At 43.9% G+C, this 20,723-nt stretch overlaps 1 pseudogene; it reads right to left on the minus strand.

The window, feature by feature from the left end:
* Positions 1–1,350: 1,350 nt before the first annotated feature.
* LOC144253731 (heterogeneous nuclear ribonucleoprotein A3-like) lies at positions 1,351–15,114 on the minus strand (annotated as a pseudogene).
* Positions 15,115–20,723: the final 5,609 nt, after the last annotated feature.

Below are 20,723 nucleotides of genomic sequence, written 5' to 3' on the forward strand. Positions count from 1 at the left end.
ATATGAGGGATTGAACCCAGGGGTGTTCGACCACTGAGTCACGTCCCCCAGTCCTTTTGTAACTTTATTTTTTATTTTGAGACAGATGCTTAGGGGCTCACTAAGTTGCTGAGGCTGGCTTTGAACTTGGGATCCTCCTGCCTGAGCTTCCTGAGCCACCAGGAATATAGGCATGCAGAGTGAATGTTTGTGACCTCCAAAATTTACCTGTTGAAGCTCTGACTCCAAGCATGCCTACATTTGGAGATGGGGACCAAAAGGCAGTCATTAAGGTAAAGTGAGGTCCTGATCTGACAGGATTAACCCCTTATAAGAGGAAATGCCAGGGCTGAGGATGTGGCTCAAGCGGTAGCGCGCTGGCCTGGCATGCGTGCGGCCCGGGTTCGATCCTCAGCACCACATACCAACAAAGATGTTGTGTCCGCCGAGAACTAAGAAATATTAAAAAGAATTCTCTCTCTCTCACTCTCTCTTAAAAAAAAAAAAAAAAAAAGGAAATGCCAGGGGCAGGAGACAGACGTGGCTCAGTGGTAGAGCGCATGCTTAGCATGCACAAGACCCGGGAGCCATCTCCAGCACTGAAAAAAATATAAAGAAAAAACATCTCTACCTCCAAGTGCACAAGGAGGAGGATGTGACCACACCGAGAGAAGGTGGCCTTCTGCAAGCCAAGAAAAGAGCCCTTACTCAACCCCAAATCAGCCAGAACATTGATCTTGGACTTCCAGCTTCCAGGACTATAAGAAAATAAGTATCTGTTGTTTACGTCACCCAGCCTATAGTTTTGTGTTTGGGAGCCTGAGCTAGGTGGCAGTTAGGTCGTCATGATTACCATGAAGAAAAAGAAGTCAGGGTCAGGCCTCAGAAGAGTGGAAGATGTTAACTATTTCCCAAAGAGGGGTGAGGACAGGCCTCTCTAAGAAGGTGATTGCTGTTTAACTCCAGGAAGTTTTTACTTTTTTTTTTTTTTGAAAAGTTAAAAATTCCTTAATTTTTTTATTCCTGGTACCACTACCACAATTTATAGGGCAATATACCTGATGTCATGAAAAGAAAAAGACAAAGCCACAACAGATAACAGACCTCAGGAATGTACATCTCATTGACACTACAATGCACTAATCAATAGCTGCACTTTTTGCACACTGTGGCTATGACAGTCCTGGACAAGAAGGGTTTCCTGTTTAAGCTGCACTAAACTTTTCTGACTATGGATCACGGTTGCTTCTGTGGCAGATTTTTACAGTTCCTCTAATGCATTGGGGACGACTGTCTCAAAGTAACCTGCAGCTTTCCTGACAACCCCTCGCTCTCTCTCCTGCTAAGAACTGTAGCACTTTTCTGCTGTGTTTAAAACCTTCTGCTACCATATCCACCACTTCCACCACCAGAGGGACTGCGAGAGCTTCTTCCACCAAAACTGCCCCCCTTCATGGGTCCACAATTTGATTGCTGTTGTCCACTGTAATTTCCAAAATCATTATAGTTCCCACCACCACCATAGTTACCACCACCAAAATTTCCTCCTTCAGTGTAACCATCATATCCTCCTCGACCACCATATCAACCTCCTTGGTTTCCATATCCTGGTCCACCACCACCATAACCTCCTCTGCTTCTATAACCAGGACCACCACCATAGTTGCCACCATCACCTCCAAATCCATTATATGCACCGTCGCCTCCTCCGTAACTACCTCTGCTGCCACCACCTCCACCACCATAGCCTCCTCTTCCACCAGAGTTCCCACCACAGCCAAAGTTACCTCCAACACCTCCAAAGTTTCCTCCACGACCCATAAAGTTGCCAGATCCACCTCCACCACCTCTTTGTGATCCAGCGGACTGCATCTCTTGTTTAGAAAGGGTCTTTTCCACTTCACAATTAGGTCCATTAATAGTGTGGGATTTCTGAACAACAATGTTGTCAACTGTATCAGGATCATCAAAAGATACAAAAGCAGATCCTATCTTCTTCCCGCTCTGCCTGTCTTCCATAACTTCTATGGTTTCAATCTTGCCATACTTTTCAAAGTGATCTCTCAAATTATATTCTTCTGTATCTTCTTTAATACCACCAACAAACATTTCCTTCACTGTTAGATGGGCACCAGGCTTTACAGAATCCTCTCTAGAAGCAGCTCTCTTTGGTTCCACGACGACACGCCCATCAACCTTGGGTGGCCGAGCACACACACGTTGCTGCATCCACCTCTTCAACCCAAGAGTAAGTCACAAAACCAAAGCTCCTGGAGCGATTTGTTTGGGAGTCTCTCATTACCACACAATCTGTGAGTGTGCCCCATTTCTCAAAATGTTCCCTTAAACTATCCTCTGGAGTTTCAAAGCTCAGACCACCCATCAACAGCTTCCTCAATTGCTCTGGTTCCTTTGGATCGTGGCCCTCCTACCCCCCAGCAGCGGTGGCCACAGCTGGGCAGCAGTTTTGCCTCCATTTTGAGACCAGACTCGCCTCTTCCAACTCGAGTTCAATATCAGTTTTTTACATTTTTGATAGTCGTGAAACATCCACCCAGATCAAGCTATAAAATGTTTTCCGTTGCTATCTTGCTCATAATCTCTTTTCTTTACAAAGTGACCATCCTCAGGTATTTTGTTATAGAAATACAAAATGGACTGCCAATCTGCACCCACCTAATTAATGGTCAAGATTTTTCTGACTTCCATCAGCATGGATTCCTTTTGGTTGTTTCTGAACTTCCTAATAATGGAATCCTATAGGATATTAATGGTTACATCCCACCTCTTATTGTTTTTATTTTAAGACAAGGTCTCACAAAGTTTTCTAGGCTGGTCTTGAACTCCAGAATTCAGGTGATCCTTCTGCCTTAGCTTCCCCAATAGCTGGGATTACAGGTGTGAGCTACCACATCTGGCAGCAAAGAACATTCTTGAGCATGTCCTTACTTGATAACTTACTTCTGTGAGTGGAATTACAGAGCTATAGAGTGTATTTACACTTAGGTTTGGTAATTGCTGCTATCTTAGTCCATTTTGAATTTCTATAACAAAATACCTGAGGATGGTCACTTTGTAAAGAAAAGAGATTATGAGCAAGATAGCAACAGAAAACAGGCTACTATGCTGAGCATGATCACTGAGTGCTTGAAATATGTTTAATGTGACTGAGGCATTGAGTCTTTAATCAGGTTCTTCTTAAAATATTTATTTATTTATTTTTGGTACTGGGGATTGAACCCAGGAGTGCTCTACCACTGAGCTACATCCCCAGCCCTTTTTATTTTGTACTTCGAGATAAGATCTTGATGAGTTGCTGAGCCTGGCCTCAAACTTGCAATCCTCCTGCCTCAGCCTCCTGAATTGCTGCGATTACATGCATGCACCACCACACCTAGCTGAATTTTTAATTAATTTATGTATTAATTTATCCTTATTATTGTTATTTTAAATTTTTTTGTAGTTGTAGATGGACAGAATGCCTTTATTTTATTTGTGTATTTTTATGTGGTGCTGAGGATGGAACCCAGTGCCTCACACATGCTAGGCAAGCGTTCTACCCCTAAGCTACTACCCAGCCCTCATTATTATTTTTGCAATGCTGAGGATTGAACCCAGAGCCTCATGCATGCTAAGCAAGCATTCTTCCACTGAGCTACTCCTTTAGCTTTGAACTTTTAATTCAATGTAATCATTATTAATTAAATTTAAATATCTATATGAAACCGGGGGCCACCATATTGGTCAGCACAGGGGTAAACTTTAGAGGAAAGCAACTGGCCACCAGCTCAAGACTTGTCCATTCTTCTTCTCAAATATGTCCCACCTCCAGTGCCCCCTCCTGATCCCCATGTCACTCATGCCTAGATCCCTGCCAGATTGATCCTTGGATGAAAAATCTGATCCTGTGGCTTCTCTACCAGGTATACTTCAGCGTCCTGCTGGGGTTTTAGTGTGTGTGTTTGCTTGTTCTGTGGTGAGGGTTTGGATGAAGTTAGTTTCCTCCAAAACCCATATTGTAGTTCAATCCCCTCTGTGAGGTAGTTAAGAGGGGGGACACTTGATCCAGCGATGGTTCTCAAAGTGAGGCTTTCAGGGGGTGATTAGGGTTAGATAAGGGCATCAGGGTGGAGCCCCCATGGTTGAACACTGGTGGCTTTAGGAGAAGAGAGAGACCAGAGGATACCTGTACGCATTGACCTCGTCTCTCGTCTTATGATGGCCTGCACCACCTTGGGACTTGGCCTACTAGGAGGCCATCACCAGATACAGCCTCCTGGCCTTGGACCAGAGCTGTGAGCAAAGATAAGCTTCCTCTCTACAAATTCCCCGGCCTGTTGTGTTATTAGCCACAGAAGATGGACAATGCGGCCCTCCCACTAGCTACAGTTACTTCTCAAACCTGGAAATAACGACCCTCTCAGGACCCCCTGAGTTCTACAGGAAAATTTTTATTTCCTTTCTTTTTGAGTTTCAAACCTGCAGAGAAGGGGCAAGAACAGCACATACAGCTTCATTTAGTATTGCAAATTGTTGACTTTGGGCCTTTTCCTTTCTTTCTCTTCTTTTTTATTAATTTTTTTTTCAGCATTGGTGACTGAACCCAGGGCCCTTCTACTGAGCTACGTCCCCAGCCCCTTTTAATTTTGAGCCAGAGCCTCACTAAGTTACCCAGGCTGGCCTCAGTCTTGAGTTCCTCCTGTCTCAGCCTCCCGAGACATTGGGATTACGGGTGTGGGCTGCTGCACCTGGCCCACCTTTGGCTCTTTTTGTTTCACTTTTGTTGAACCCTCTGAAAGTAGGTTGCAGATGTGAGAACTTTTTTTTTTTTTTTTTAGTCTTAGAGTAAAACTACAATTTTATAAATATTTTCTTACACAACCACAATATTACCATACTTACTATAATTCCAGTTTTTGTTTTAATATTCCAGATAACTTATATGAACATGCACTGGACCATCCTCATAACTTTTTTATATTACAGTACCATCCCTGAAATTAGGCAGTACAGGTGAGACTACGCTGTAATAACAAAGAGCCCCCAAATCTCAGAGTTTTATAACAATAGAGTGTATTGCTATTTCATGGTACATGTCCATTACACATCAGCTGGTACTTTGTTCCATGTCACCTCCCTCCAAAAGTTAGGATGCTACCAATATAGCTCTCACTTTTAATAAGGCTGATTGCCATGACAGAGAGCAGCAATAAAATGCTCTGGCACAGCCCATAGCTCTAAGACAAAAAAAAAAAAAAAATTTAGGTGCCCAAAGTCAGAGAAATAGAAATCTTGGTGAACAGAGTCAATGACTATCACAATTCCCAAGTTTTTGGTTTGTGTTTGTGACCATCATGGAAATGAGACAGCACTCATTTTAATTGTCATGGGCAAATAAGAAAAGAACAGAGACGGACTCCATGCTTAACATTTACAATTGCACCAAGTGAAGGCTGGTGACCTTCCAGCATGGTTGCAGAGTTGTCGTTGTCGTCGTTGTCCTCCTCCTCCTCCTCCTCCTCTTCCTCCTCCTCCTTCTCCTCCTCCTCCTCCCAGTATTTCTATTAGTACTCAAACACTGTACTAAGTACTTCACATGAATTATTTCACTTCACCCTCCCTACAAGATACCACCACCACATCATTTTCCTTCTAAGAAACTATGGCCCAGAGAGGTATAATCATTTGCCCAAGATGAACAGCTAAAACCCTGAATCTACCTTAGGCAGCCAACTCCAGGGTCCATACTACTGTCTAAGGCCAGAGGTTGTAGATATTCAAATAGAGTAAAGTTGCAGAGAAATAGAGTCATCATGACCCACTGTCTATAAGCAGGGCAAACCCAAAGTCAGGATTATCTCTTTGTTTTGAGTGGTTATTTGATTTCAGCAAGACAACCTCATGTGTCACGTCAAATTACTGACAGCTGTAATTCTTATTTATAAAATAGGTCTTACAGTTCTGTCGGGAGTTTATACACAGTGTTATATTCTGTACATTACAATAAAAATGTTTTCAGTGGATAGTACAAGGTGGGGGTAGAGGGTTAAGATAAATATATTCCTTTTAAAAAAGTTGATTTATACATTATTCAGGTAGGAGAAACTTCTAGAATAAAGCCCAAATTCCGTATCAGAGCCCTGAAATTCCTTCTTTGGGGGAGAGTTGTAACAGGAATGAACTTGAGGGGCCCTCAACCACTGAGCAGCCCCCCAGCCCTATTCTGTATTTTATTTAGAGACAGGGTCTCACTAAGTTGCTTAGGGCCTCACTGTTGCCGAGGCTGGCTTTGAACTCGCGATCCTCCTGCCTCAGCTTCCCACAATACTGGGAATATAGGCGTGCACCTCCGCCCTGCGAAAGCTCCTTTTTGACCTAGTCTGGTCCTCTCTCTAACCCTGTTCTCCAGTCCCCTGACACTTGTAGCTCTCCAGATTAAAACATCTGGCTTTCTCAGGCCTTATATAAAGGGTTAGTTTGGCTCCATATAACAAGTAAATCCAGTCTCTAGTGGCCTTATTCTTGTCATAGAGAAGTCCAGATGGGCCTCCCAGGGCTTGTAAGGTGGCTTCCTGATGCCAGGCCCAAGTCCCTCCATCTCCTCCCAAGCTCCATCTGTCTTTCCTCATGACTGTCATCCTCAGCTCATCCCCTCTTGGTCACAGTTGGCTGCTCGACCTCCAGCATCTTCTCCGTATTCCAGGCAAGGGCAAGGGCAAAGAGCAAAGGACTTGCTAGTTCAAGTTTTCTCCTTTCAAAAATAACTTGTTCAAAAGCCCTTTCTGGAACCCATCTCCATGTCATTGGTGGGGTCTTAGTTGTATGGCTACCCATAGCTGCAAAGAACCTAGGAGATGGGCTGGGGTGGTGGCTCAGTGGTAGAGCACTTGCCCTGCACGTGTGAGGCACTGGGTTTGCCTCTTAGCACCACATTAAATTAATTAACTTTTTTTTTAAAATTTTAATATTTATTCTTTAGTTTTCAGCATAGACAACATCTTTGTTTGTATGTGGTGCTGAGGATCGAACCTGGGCCGCATGCATGCCAGGCCAGCGCGCTACCGCTTGAGCCACATCCCCAGCCCTAAATTAATTAATTAATTAATTAAAAATACTGTAGCCAGGCTCAGTGGTGCATACCTGTAATCCCAGTGGCTCGGGAGGCTGAGGCAGGAGGCTCACGAGTTCAAAGCCAGCCTCAGCAACAGCAAAGCACTAAGCAACTCAGCAAGACCCTATCTCTAAACAAAACATAAAATAGGGCTGGGGACACGGCTCAGTGATCAAGTGTCCCTGAGTTCAATTCCCAGCATACCTCTTTCCCCAAAAAAAGGTGTCATGTCCATCTACAATTTAAAAAAAAATATTTCATAAAAAAAGCTCTAGGAAGGATGGTTTTTATCACTGGGCAAGTGGATGTCCTAAATTAAATCAAAATTATATTATTCTTACTTAGTAAGAAAGAAGAGAATAGGGATTAGATGATCTCTAACGAATAGTACCTGCCACAGGCCCCTTGTCTTTTTTTTTTTTTTTTTTGGTACTGGGGATTGAACCACATCTTCAGCCTTTCTTTTTTCAATATTATTCTAGTTGTAGTTGGACACAATGCCTTTATTTTATTTATTTATTTTTATGTGGTGCTGAGCTCCAGCCCCTCTCCTTGTTTTTACGTGAGATGCTCCCTATATCAATAATGCCTTTCATGTAACCAGCACTCAACCATCTACAAAAATTCCAGTTGCATTTTGCCTTTGTGTTAATCACTTTTCCATCACTGTGACAAAATACCTGAGATAATCAACTTGAAAGGAAAAAAGATTTTAGTTCATGATTTCAGTGATTTCAGCTCCTGGTCAGCTGGCTCCCTTGTTTTGAGGTCTGCAGGGAGACAGCGCATCATGGAGGTGGGGGTATGGGGGAGCAAGGCCACTCACCTCATGGTGGCAAGGAAGCAGACAGAGAAGAGGGGTGGGGTCCCAATATCTCCTTCAAGGGCACTCCCCACAGTGATGTAGCTTCCTTCCATTATGCTCCACCCCCTAAAAGTTCCGCCACCCCCCAGTAGAGCCACCAGCTGGGGACCTTCAACACAGGAACCTTTGGGGACAACCTTTACAATCCAGATCATGACAACATTCTTCCCAAAGTCTCCTTGACTTCATGGTTCCGTTTCTCCCGGTGCAGGCTGGGCTTCTCGAGGGCAAGGACTGTGGTCTTCCTTTTTCTTTTTCTTCTTTTAGCTGTTGATGGACCTTTATTCATTTATTGGTATGTGGTGCTCAGACTCGAACCCAGTGCCTCACGCATGCTAGGCAAGTGCTCTACCACTGAGCCACAGCCCCGGCTCAAGGACTGTTGTCTTATTGATCTCCATTTGGCTGGCACAGGACAGACCCCAGCAAATATTTGAATTTATGTAGACTTTCATAGGCCATCGTTTATAAAAACGGAAGCCACTCCTGGGAGCAGAGCCTCTGTGAGTTCATCTTTTCTTTCCCCAGTGAGTCCGGAATAAAGCAGACCTTCTGGCAATGAAGCAGGACACCCTCTATCCAGCCCCACTGTAGAAGTCAGGGTTCCCCAGGGAGTCAGAACCCCAACAGGATAGCAGATGATCCATGATAGACACATAGCTGATAGAGAGAGAGAAGAAAGATACGGCTTGGTAGGCTAAAGCAGGAGGATTGCAGGTTCAAAGCCAGCCTCAGCAACTTAGAGAAACCCTGTCTCAAAATATAAAGGGCTGAGGGTGTTGCTCAGTAGTTAAGTGCCCCTGGACTCTATCCCAGGTATTGATAGATAGATAGATAGATAGATAGATAGATAGATAGATAGATAGATAGATAGATAGATAAATTAGATAAATATGTACCTTATTTCAAGAAGCCTCTCATTCTAAGAAATTCAGTGTTGGGTTCCTGTCTAAGCTTCTAACTTTAATAAATCTCCTCATCTTGACACTTTTAAACTTCGAAGTCTTCTCAAACATATATATATATATATATATATATATATATATATATATATATATATATCTACAAACACACATAAGCCCAGAATAAAACATGGAAGGGAAAACATAAAATAGAAAAAGAATTTTTCTCTAAGTGGTAAATACATTTGCGATTTTAATTTTTTTCTGGGTTTGTTTTTTAATTTTACAAATTCTCTACAATGAAAATACATTGTTTTTATAAATTTTTTATAGTTGTATGTGGACGAAATGCCTTTATTTTATTTGTTTATTTTTTGTGGTGCTAAGGATCAAACTCAGTGCCTCACATATGCTGGGCAAGCGCTCTACCATTGATCTACAGGCCCAGCTCAAATTATTTTATTTTATTTATTTATTTATTTATTTTTAAATATTTATTAATTTTTAGTTCTCGGCGGACACAACATCTTTGTTGGTATGTGGTGCTGAGGATCGAACCCGGGCCGCACGCATGCCAGGCGAGCGCGCTACCGCTTGAGCCACATCCCCAGCCCCTCAAATTATTTTAATAACTAGAATAAAAAGTAACAAAACGGCAGATGAGGTGGGCACACACCAGTAATCCCAGCAGCTCGGGAGGCTGAGACAGGAGGATCTCGAGTTGAAAACCAGCCTTAGCAACATCAAAATGCTAAGCAACTCAGTGCTTATATTTTTATATAAAATATAAAATAGGGCTGGGTATGTGATTCAGTGGTTGAGTGCCCTGAGTTCAAACCTTGGTACAAAACAAAAAAATTAAGAAAGGGCTTATTGTCCACCTCTGTTTGCAGCTTGTGAAGAGTGATTCACACCTGGATGTAAATGCAAAGAAAGAGACCAAGGCCAGACCCCTGAGGAGGAGCCTAGGAATGTGATGGAATGGTTTTTTAATGTTGTTAAAATTTTTAATTCCAGGGGCTGGGATTGTGGCTCTGTGGTAGAGCGCTTGCCTAGTATGTATGAAGCATTGGGTTCAATTCTTAGCACCACATAAAAAAAATAAAATAAAAAATAAAGATATTATGTCCATCTACAAGTAAAAATATTAAAAAATAATCATGTTAAGAAAAAAGACAGGGCTGGGGATATGGCTCAAGTGGTAGCGCGCTCGCCTGGCATGCGTGCGGCCCGGGTTCGATCCTCAGCACCACATACCAACAAAGATGTTGTGTCCCCCGAAAACTAAAAAATAAATATTAAAAAAAAAATTCTCTCTCTCTCTTTCTCTCTCTCTCACTCTCTCTTTAAAAAAAATTAAGAAAAAAAGACATTAAATATTTCTTAATAACCAGAACAAATAATCTGTGTATTTCTTGGGTGCTTAAATAATTATTTTATCTGGGCTTGAGGGAACACATCTGTAATCTCAGCTACTCAGTAGGCTAAAGCAGAAGGATCGAAAGTTCAAGGCCAATCTGGGCAAGGTAGCTAAACCCTGTCTCAAAATAAAAAAATAAAAACAGCAGGGGGTAAAGCTCAGAGGTGAAGCACCTTTGCTTCTAATGCTGGTGCATAATAATGTTTAATATAGAAAAGGGTGGCTGGGCGTGGTGTCATCGCAGTGGCTCCAGGGGCTGAGACAGGAGGAATGCAGTTCAAAGCCAGCCTCACAACATCAAGGCACTAAGCAACTCAGTGAGACCTGTCTCTAAAAGAAATACAAAATAGGGCTGGGGATGTGGCTCAGTGGTCGAGTGAGTGCACCTGGGTTCAAACCCTGGTACCACTCTCCCCGCAAAAACCCTCTTTTAGCAGGCCCTGATGGTGCACGCCTGTCATCCCAGTGGCTCAGGAGGCTAATGCAGGAGGATCATGTGTTCAAAGCCAGCCTCTGCAATTTAGCAAGGCTTTAAGCAACTCAGAGAGACCTTGTCTTTAAGGAAAATATAAAAAAGGCTAGGGATGTGGCTCAGTGGTAAAAATGCCCCTGGATTCAATCCCTGGTGTCCTTTAATTAAGTAAAAGAGGCTGTTTCATGGTTGTCCTGTATGATAAAATCAGACAATCTTCCTCCCTCCCCCTCCCCCCTCCTCACCCTCCCCCACCCTCTTTCTTTGGGGGGGATTGAACCCAGGGGCGCTTAATCACTGAGCCACATCCCCAGACCTATTTTGTATTTTATTTAGAGACAGACTCTCACCAAGTTGTTTAGGGCCTCACTGTGGCTGAGGCTGGCTTTGAACTCTCACGATTCTCCTGCCTCAGCCTCCTGAGCCCCTGGGATTATAGGTGTGTGCCATGGTGCTGACCCAGCCACCTTCTAGGGGGTGTGGATCAGTGGTACAGCACTTACCAGTATGCATGTAGTCCTGAGTTCCACCCCCAGCACCACCAAAATTTTTAAAATGAAGAAAATCTCTAGATGGTTTGAGGTCTCCCTGCAGGATCTGCAGTCATTGTCTGAAGTTTAGTAACAAATTATTATTTGTCTTTTATTGTTGAGTTGTAAGGCTTCTTTGTATGGTGAAGATGCTAAACTAAATACATGATTCGAAAATATTTTCTGCCAATCTATGGATTGTCTTTTTACTTAAAAAAATATTTATTTTTTAGTGTAGCTGCACATGATACCTTTATTTTACTTATTTATTTAAACGTGCTAGGCGAGCACTCTCCCACTGAGCCCCAGCCCCAGCCCATCTTTTTACTTTCTTGAAGGTGCCTTTGGATGCACATGAGTTTTAAATTTTGCTGAAGTTCAGATTTTCTGTTTTTGCTTCTTGATTTTTTGCTCAGCCCTGGCTTTAGCTGCTTGTGATGGACACGATGTTCACTGCAAGAGCATCAGATGTCAGCCAGGCCCTGTGGCAGGTTCCTATAATCCCAGGGACCCTTAAAGGCTGAGGCAGGAGGATGGCAAATTTGAGGCCAGACTCCACAATTTAGTGAGACTCTGTCCCAAAACAAAAAAATAAAAAGGCCTGAGGGTGTGGCTCAGTGGTTGTCATGGCTTGGCTATGAGGTTTCTTACCCCACCCCAAGCTCAGGTGTGAGACCACGTGAGGATGTTCAGAGGAGAAATGATCAGATCTGATCAGTCTCAGAATCCGATGTGTATTAGCTGGGTGGTGACTGTAGGCAGATCGGCTGTGGCTAGAGGAAACAGGTCATTATGGGTGTGCCCTTGGGATTTCTATTTTGCACCTGGCGAGTGCAGCTCAGAGTTTGCTCTGATTCCTGGTTGCCACATCCTGAGCTGCTTTCCTCCGCCACACCTGCCACCATGATCCGCCTCACCTCCGGCCCTCAGCAATGGAGTCAGCTGACCATGGACTGGACCTCGGAAACCCTAAGCCCAAATCAACCTTTCCTCCTCTTGGTTATCCTTTTGGTCACAGTGATGCAAAAATAACAAAAACAGTGATCCAGTACCCCTGGGTTCCATCTCTGGTACTAACAAGAAAGAAAGAAAGAAAGAAAAAGAAGAAGAAGAAGAAGAAGAAGAAGAAGAAGAAGAAGAAGAAGAAGAAGAAGAAGAAGAAGAAGAAGAAGAAGAAGAAGAACTACTTCAGGATATTATTTCTCTTCCTCATCAATTTGCAAGTTTTGTAGAATTTACTTGACTATGCTGCCCTGGCCATCGCCTCTCCCCCTCACCTGGGTTGTCTGCTGGGCATAACCTGACTCATCCTTAGGCTCCAGCCAGGAACAACTCCTTTCTTCAATTGATGTTTGCCGCCTTCATTTCCCTGGTGAAACTGAACGAATTAATAGAATTTCCAAGTCCTGGGCAATGCCTACCTCTACTGCCAAAAATTCCAAACACACAGACATGTATTTTCACATTCTCCAGGAAGCAGATGCCAAGAGGAGATTAGAGGAGCTACCGCTGTGTGGGAGACATACCTGTGGATGATAAGAGGCGGGTGGGGCCGAGGAAGAGGGAGACCTGGACTGGGCCTTATCACTGTGAAAGGAGGGGCAGGAACAGGGCCCAGGGTTCTGAAAAAGCTTCAGACAGGCCGAGGGGGGCTTGCTGTGTGAGGGTTCGGCTTGAGGTATCCCCCAAAGTTTCATGTATTGAAAGTGTGGTCCTGGTGTGGTGATGTCAGAGCCGTGAAGCGTGTGTGTGTGTGTGTGTGTGTGTGTGTGTGTGTGTTACTGGGGATCAATCCCAGGGTGCTCTTCCACTGAGCTCACCCCCAGAACCTTTTATTTTTCATTCTGAGGCAGGCTCTTGCTAAGTTGCCAGGCTGACCTGGATCTGGCTGTCCTCCTGCCTTAGTTGCCTGGGTATCCAGGATTATAGGTGTGCACCACCGTGGTAGAACCTTTAAGAAGTAGAACCTTCTAGAAGGTCATTGGGGTCCTGCCCTCAGAGGGATCCCAGTTAGTTTTTCAGGAGAAGTTTGTTTTTTTTTTTTTTTTCTTTTCATTCCAACACTCTCTCTTTTCTGGACTGAATTAAAGTGGGCCAGTTCAGCAGACTGAGAGGGGGCCTAAGGGTAAGGACGCTCTCCTGGCCACAGAACCCTGGCCTTCCAGCGCCATGGGAGCTATGTCAATGAAAGAAGATGACTCTTAGCTTTTAGTCTCAGTTTTAAATTAAGTGAATTTTATAGGCAGAGAGTGAAGAGTCATACAAGTAGGTCATAATCGTAAGCCCAGGTTGTAGGGTCAGACACATCTAGCATCAGACTTGAATTTCCCTCTAAGATGTGTTTCCTCCTAGCTCTTAATAGGTACCCTTCCTCTCCTTAGGAGCCCCAACATCAACCAAAGTGTCTCCCCCAGCTCTACCCCAGTTGCGTAACTCTGATCACGACCCAAAATCACAGATGGTTCAGATCAGCCCTGATAAAGGGGACCCACTTGTAAGAGGCTGTCTTGGTCCATTTTCTGTTGCTGTAATAAAATACCTGAGATTGAGTACTTTATAAAGAAAAGATGTTTATTTATCTCACAGTTCTGGAGGCTGAAAGTCCAAGATTGGATGGCCTTGTCTTTTTGGCCTCCAGTGAGGGTCTCCTTGACTGTGTCACAATATGGGAGAGGAGCAGAAAGGAAAACAACCACTTGCAGAAGGGGCCAAGAAACATGGGTAGGGCTGGGGATGTGGCTCAAGCGGTAGCGTGCTCGCCTGGCATGCGTGCAGCCCGGGTTTGATCCTCAGCACCACATACAAACAAAGATGTTGTGTCCGCCGAGAACTAAAAAAATAAATAAATATTAAAAAAAAAAAAAGAAAAGAAACATGGGTAGCCTCGGTTTATAACAACATAGTCTTGAGACAAGTAGACTGGATCTTTTTTTTGTACCAGGAATTGAACCCAGGGGTTAAATTAAGCAATTTCATTAAGTTGCTTAGGGCCTCACTAAGATGCTGAGACAGGCCTCAAATTTACAATCCTCCTGCTTCAGCCTCCTAAATCACTGGGATTATAGGTATGTGCTACCACACCCAGCCTCAAAGGGTTCTGAGACAATTACTTAATCCCGTTATAGGTAGTGCCCCTAATGATCTAGCCCAGCTCTTAGAGGCCCCACCACCTCTCATCAATGCCACATTTGGATCAAGCTTCCAGCACATGGACTTTTGGGGGACACACTCAGATCATATCTACACCACAGCAGGGGCCTGGGTGGGGTCCCCTAGGAGCAGAGACCGAGGCAGGGATTCTCCAGCCACTGACTCACTGAGGGAAGGGGAGACAGGTAAGCAGGTGAGGGAGGTAGAACAGGGCAGGGGAAGGAGTCAGCAGACAGGAGAGCCCGACCACAGTCCGATCCCGCAGGGGTCTCAGGAGTGTTCGCTGTGTGCAGTGTGTCCGTCTCCAGGTCAGGAGGCTGGGTTTCCGTGCCTCACCCCACGAGTCAGTCGGTGGCCGTGATGTCTGGGGGTTAAATCCCGGGCAGTTCCTGGAAAGGCAGCTTCCACGGGCTGAGAGAGTCCTCCAAGGCTGTGACCCTGAGCTTTATCCAGCCAGGGTGACCAGGGGAGCGGGCACACCGACTGATAAGGAAGACCTGGGCAGGACACCAACGGCCACACTACCCAGACGACAGCACGCACCACGCACCACGCAGACAACAGCGACCACCACACGGGCAACAATGTCCACTACACACGCAACAGAGCCTGCCACCAAGACAAGAATGTCTAGCACTGAGACAAGGGCATCCTCCACAGGGAGCAAAGCCCCCACCACAGACATGACAGCTCTGTCACTGAGACAGCGGCACTGACCACAGAAACAAAAGCATCTGCATAGGGCTGGGGCTGGGGCTCAGTGGCAGACGCTTGCCTCGCATGTGGGAGTCACTGGGTCCGATCCTCTGCACCACATAAAAATGAAGATACGGTGTGTTCATCGACAACTAAATAAATATTTTTTAAAAAGCATCTACTTCAGAGACAATAGTCTCTGTTACAGAGATAACACCACCTGCCAGAGAGACAACAGCATCCACTACTGAGACAGTCTCACTTCACTTCTTTTAAAAAAAATTTTTTTTGTAGTTGTGGATGGACAGAATGTCTTTATTTTATTTTATTTTTTTATTTGTATGTGGTGCTGAGGATGGAACTCAGGGCCTCCCACATGCTAGGCAAGCGCTCTGCCACTGAGCCACAACCACAGCCCTCACTTCATTTTAATGTGAATTAGAAAGAAAGATTCTGAGCAAAGATTGAGACTGGGTTGGAACATTGTGACGACAGGAAAGGGTTAATGAAAAGTTGGAACTTGAATAGGTCTTCACAAAATGTAAACAGTATGATCTAAAGTTATTGTTGATATTAGGTTTCAGCAATTTAATTAAAATGCCCTTTGGTTTTATGTTCCTGATGACAAAAGAAATGTATATTAACTGTATATAAATTCTTGAGTTATTAAAGTACTTTATTCTTAGAAAGGAGCAGTTGCCCATGTTGTTATGTACCTCACCCCCACTCCCGTCCTGGTATGACCGCTGTTAGGAGTAGGAAGTGGGGCTGGAGGTGTACAAAATGAATTGTAAAAAAGCATCACATAGGGGCTGGGGATGTGGCTCAAGCGGTAGCACGCTCACCTGGCATGCGTGCGGCCCGGGTTCGATCCTCAGCACCACATACAAACAAAGATGTTGTGTCTGCCGAAAACTAAGAAATAAATAATAAAATTTAAAAAAAAATCACCACAAACAATAGCATCAAAAATTTAAAAATCAGCTGGGCGCAGTGGTACATATAATCACAGAGGCTGGGGAGGCTGAGGGGAGTTCAAAGCCAATCTCAGTAATGGCGAGGCCCTAAGTAACTCAGTGAGATCCTGTCTCTAAATAAAATACAAAATAGGTCTGAGGACATGGCTCAGAGGTTGGATGCCCCTGAGTTCAATCCCCGGTAAAAAAAAGAAAGAAAGAAAAAAGGAAAAAAGAAAGAAAGAAATTTAAAAATCTAGGGCTGGAAGCATAGCTCAGTGGTGTAAAACTTGCCTAGTGTGCATAGGCCATAGTGCTGGAGGAAAAAAAAAAAAAGTTTTTGCAATGACCATAAAAAATATGTGCATGGTCTCTATTCATAAAAACCTGAAAACTAAGACTTGTTTTTTTTGTTTTTTTTTTGCTACTGTGGATTTAATCCAGAGGCACTTTACCACTGAGCCACATCCCCAGTGCTTTTTGTTTTTTATTTTGAGACAAGGTCTGTTGCTTAGGGCCTTGCTAGGTCACTGAGCTTGACTTTGAACTTGCCATCCTCCTGCCTCAGCCTCCGGAGCACCTGGGATCACAGGTATGTGCCACCACACCTGGATGAAAACTAAGACATTTTTTAAAAGCCTCCGAGGTTTTCTGGAACACTGCTCCATTTCTCATGGTAAGCCTTTTCCCTTAGCCCATTTGGGTGGACTACACTATCTTTCTAGAAGCATCAATCAACGGTTTACTTATCAGGAATGGTGGCAAACATATTACATGCCCTTTTCTTTGTCATGGGAACAGCACTGTCCACTGTTATTTATCACCAGTGGAAAGAGGAAGCCAAGGGTCCCAGTCACCCAATGGGAAGCTCTAGCTCAGGCCAACCCACCTGGGACAGTCCTCAGCATCACCTCCAATGATTGGAAGCTCAACCTTCAGATTGATAGTGAGGCAATATTTTAAGTCCAAAGCTGTAGGAATGTTTATAAAATAAGTTTAACAAATTTCATAAAGCGGTATGGCTGATCCTCACTGGGGAGAAACCCCAGGTGTGAGTCAACCCTTTGGGGGACTGTGGAATGGAAATTATTTGCATGTGCAGTGACAATAATCTGCCACTAGATGGCTCTGCGGCTCTTTGTGGTTCCATGGTTCCCAGGGGCCAAACCAAGAGAGAAGAGAAATGAAAAAATCAAGGGCAATTTAGGACCCTTTCCAAAAAGCTTAATGTACTGAATTTAAAAGGCAATCCTATATTCTGAGATCATGTCCTTTCAACGCTTTTGAGTGGTAATAGATGATTGTTCCTTGGCAAATATTCTTGCTTGGCAAAACTGACCAATTTTAGACACGCCCTCTCCCCCAACCCTTTTTTTTTTTTTAAATATCACTTAACTGTGAATTCTGAAAGTATAGGATCAGTAAAGTACCAACTTCTTGTTGTGCACTTAGCTGGGGATCAAACCCAGGACTTTGCACATGGTAAGCAAGTACTCGACCACTAAGCTATACCCCCAGCCCAAGTCAAATGTCTTCATCTAGTTTAAAGATTCCCAGCCTTCCACACTAAGGTCCCTCTGCAAAGTTAAATATAGATATTCTATTTAGAAGCTATTTTCCCTTCTTTGTGGACTATAAAATGAAAAAATGTTGCTAAAAAAATTCATGAAGCCAGGCTGGGGTTGTAGCTCAGTGGTAGAGCACTTGCCTCGTGTGTGTGAGGCACTGGGTTCAATTCTCAGCACTGCATATAAATAAAATAAAGGTCCATTGACAACTAAAAAAATAAAATAAAAAGAAGAAGGTACAACGTATGGGAAGTTGGTTCTAGAGAAACTAAAGTGGGAAATCTTTTAATGAGTCAAAGGTCATGGCACAGTGGAGGTGTTGGCTGAGAACGCTCAGAGATGCAGGGTCTGGGGATGTGCCAAAGTAGTTAGGAGGGGATGGGAAAGAGAATTCCTAGTGAATATGATCTTTTGTTCTGTTGTTGAGTGTCCAAATATCCGTGTCTTTGGGTGTGTCCAAAAGATATCAAAGCCTTGGGATAAGTATAGAAGATTATCCAGATATCAGACACAGCAGTTTTGTTTGATTTTTGTTTTATCTTTGTTTTTAAGAACTGTTGAGCCTGGCATAGTGGTGTTCAATTGTAATCCCAGCAACTGGAGAGGCTGAGGTGGAGGATTGCAAGTTCAAGGCCATCATTAGCAATTTATCGAAGTCTTAAGCAACTTATTGAGTCCCCATCTCAAAAAATAAAAAGGGCTGAGTATCTGGCTCCGTGATTAAATACCTCTGGACTCAGACCCTGGTACAAAAAAAAAAAAAAAAAAAAAAAAAACTGTTGAAATCTGAAATGCTCAGTATGGCCTTCTTTCTAGAAGTCTTCACTAACTCCTGCTGCTTTGCATAGACCACACCAGCTGTGCTGCGGTTTCTTGGCCTTGCTTGAAATTTTACTTCTCTGAATCTCTGAGTCCCTTCTCCGTTCTTTGTACTGAGGATTGAATCCATGAATCCATGGTGCTATACCACTTTTAATTTTGAGACAGTCTTGCTAAGTCCCTGAGGCTGACCTTAAACTTGCCATCCTCCTGCCTCAGCCACAAGAGTGGCTGCTTCTGTGTTTCTTCCTTTTCCTTCTCCTTCTCCTTCTTCTTTTTTTAATGTATTTTTTAGTTGTAGATGGACACAATATCTTTATTTCATTTATTTATTTTTATGTGGTGCTGAGGATCGAACTCAGTGCTTCACGTGTGTTAGGTGAGCACTCTACTGCTGAGCCCCATCCCCATCCCCTTCTAAGTTTCTTGAACTAACAATGTCCTAAGGCCTACTCTGTGCTGGCCACAGTTCTAATTGCCATATACTTTGGGTGAACACAATACAAATAATTCCTCCCACGTGTCCAAAGATGAAGCAACTGAGACTGCTGAGATGTGGTGATTGGGATGTGACTTTCCCACCTTGGGTCATGCAAGATGATGTCAGGTTCTGTCCGGGCCCAGGGTTCTGGGGGCTGAGCTGGGCGTGGGTGAACTGCAGCTGTAGGGTGTGGGGTGCAGAGTCAAGAGGAATTGGAGTCTGAGCCCTGGATGAGGAAATCCAGGGAAAGTCCCAAGTGTCAAGTTTAGGAAAATAAATATTAAGCAAGAGTCAGATTAGGAGCCAGGGGTGGGCAGGCAGCTCAGAGCAAGATGGGCCAGAAGGCCCAGGAGGAAGGGCCAAAAAGATTCCCAGAGACATAGGGTCCAAGGGGCAGCCACTGTGGGGTACCCAGAATCCATAACATCAAATCACAAAGGGCAGCAGGAAAAGAGGCTGGTCCAGTATACCCTGGGAGTCCCCAGGAGTTAGTGGTGGTGGGCAAGATGGTGGGGGACCACCTCCCTCTCATTTCTCTCCTCCCTCCTCCCTCTGGGTAAGAAGAGCTCTAAAATTAATCTCAGTTTTACTAAGTAGGAAATGGGCATGCAAAATAGTTTTGGGACATGCAATCTGATCATTCTCATTCTGTTTCCCATTTTTAAACCATATATTTTTTGTGTGTTTAAGTAACATGTACCAAGAATTTGTTTTGCTTTTAGTCAAAGCAGATTAAAAAAAACAACTTCTTTTTAACTCCATCTGCTATTATTTTTATTTATTTATTTTTATGTGGTGCTGAGAATCAAACCCAGGGCCTCGCATGTGTAAGGCAAGCACTCTGCCCCAGCCCCAGCCCTGCGGCCCCGCTATTGCTATTTTTTTGTCAAATGCTTCTGTGGACTTTTTCTTTTTCTTTTCTTTTTTAATATTAGAAACTGAACCGAGGGCCTCCAACATGCTAAGTACGTGCTCTGCCACTGAGCTGCACCTGCGGCCCACTATGAACCATTTTGGATCACTGTCTAGAGCCTTCCTGCTCCAATTTGGGCTGCTTGTCCTCTCAGGCTGTGGAACAACCTTCCTGGATCTCATGTCTTCTTCTTTCTTGGGATACTGCCTTGTTTTCCTGAAGCACATCTAGCCTTTCATTTCCTAAACATCTGCAATGTACCAACTTTTTTTTTTTTTTGTGTGTGTGTGTGTGTGTGTGTGTGTGTGCTGCTGGGGGTTGAACCCAGGGCCTTTTGCATGAGAGGCAGGCACTCTACCAACTGAGCTCTATCCCCAGCCCACAATGTACCAACTTTTTTATTATTATTATTATTGTATTTTTTAGTTGTACACTATACCTTTGTTTTTATTTTTATTTTTATGTGGTGCTGAGGATCGAACCCAGGGCCTCACACACGCGAGGTGAGTGCTCTGCCGCTGAGCCACAACCCCAGCCCATGTACCAACTTTTCAATAGTTCTATTTAGATATGATTCACGTAACACACAATGAGTCCATATACAGTATGATTTCTTTTTGTTCTTTCTCTCTTTCTTTTTTCCTCTGTAACAGGGATTGATCCCAGGGGCATTTAACCACCGAGCCACATCCCCAGCCCTTTTTTATTTTTTATTTTGAGACAGAGTCTCACTAAAATTGTTGAAGCTGGTCTCAAACTTGTGATCCTCCTGCCTTGGCCTCCCGAGTTCCTGGGATTATAGGCAAACGCTATTTGGTCAGGTGGGTTTCGTGGCTGTGAAACTATCCACACAAGCAATTT

This window comes from Urocitellus parryii, chromosome 3 (assembly GCF_045843805.1).
Source record: "Urocitellus parryii isolate mUroPar1 chromosome 3, mUroPar1.hap1, whole genome shotgun sequence".
NCBI lineage: Eukaryota > Metazoa > Chordata > Mammalia > Rodentia > Sciuridae > Urocitellus > Urocitellus parryii.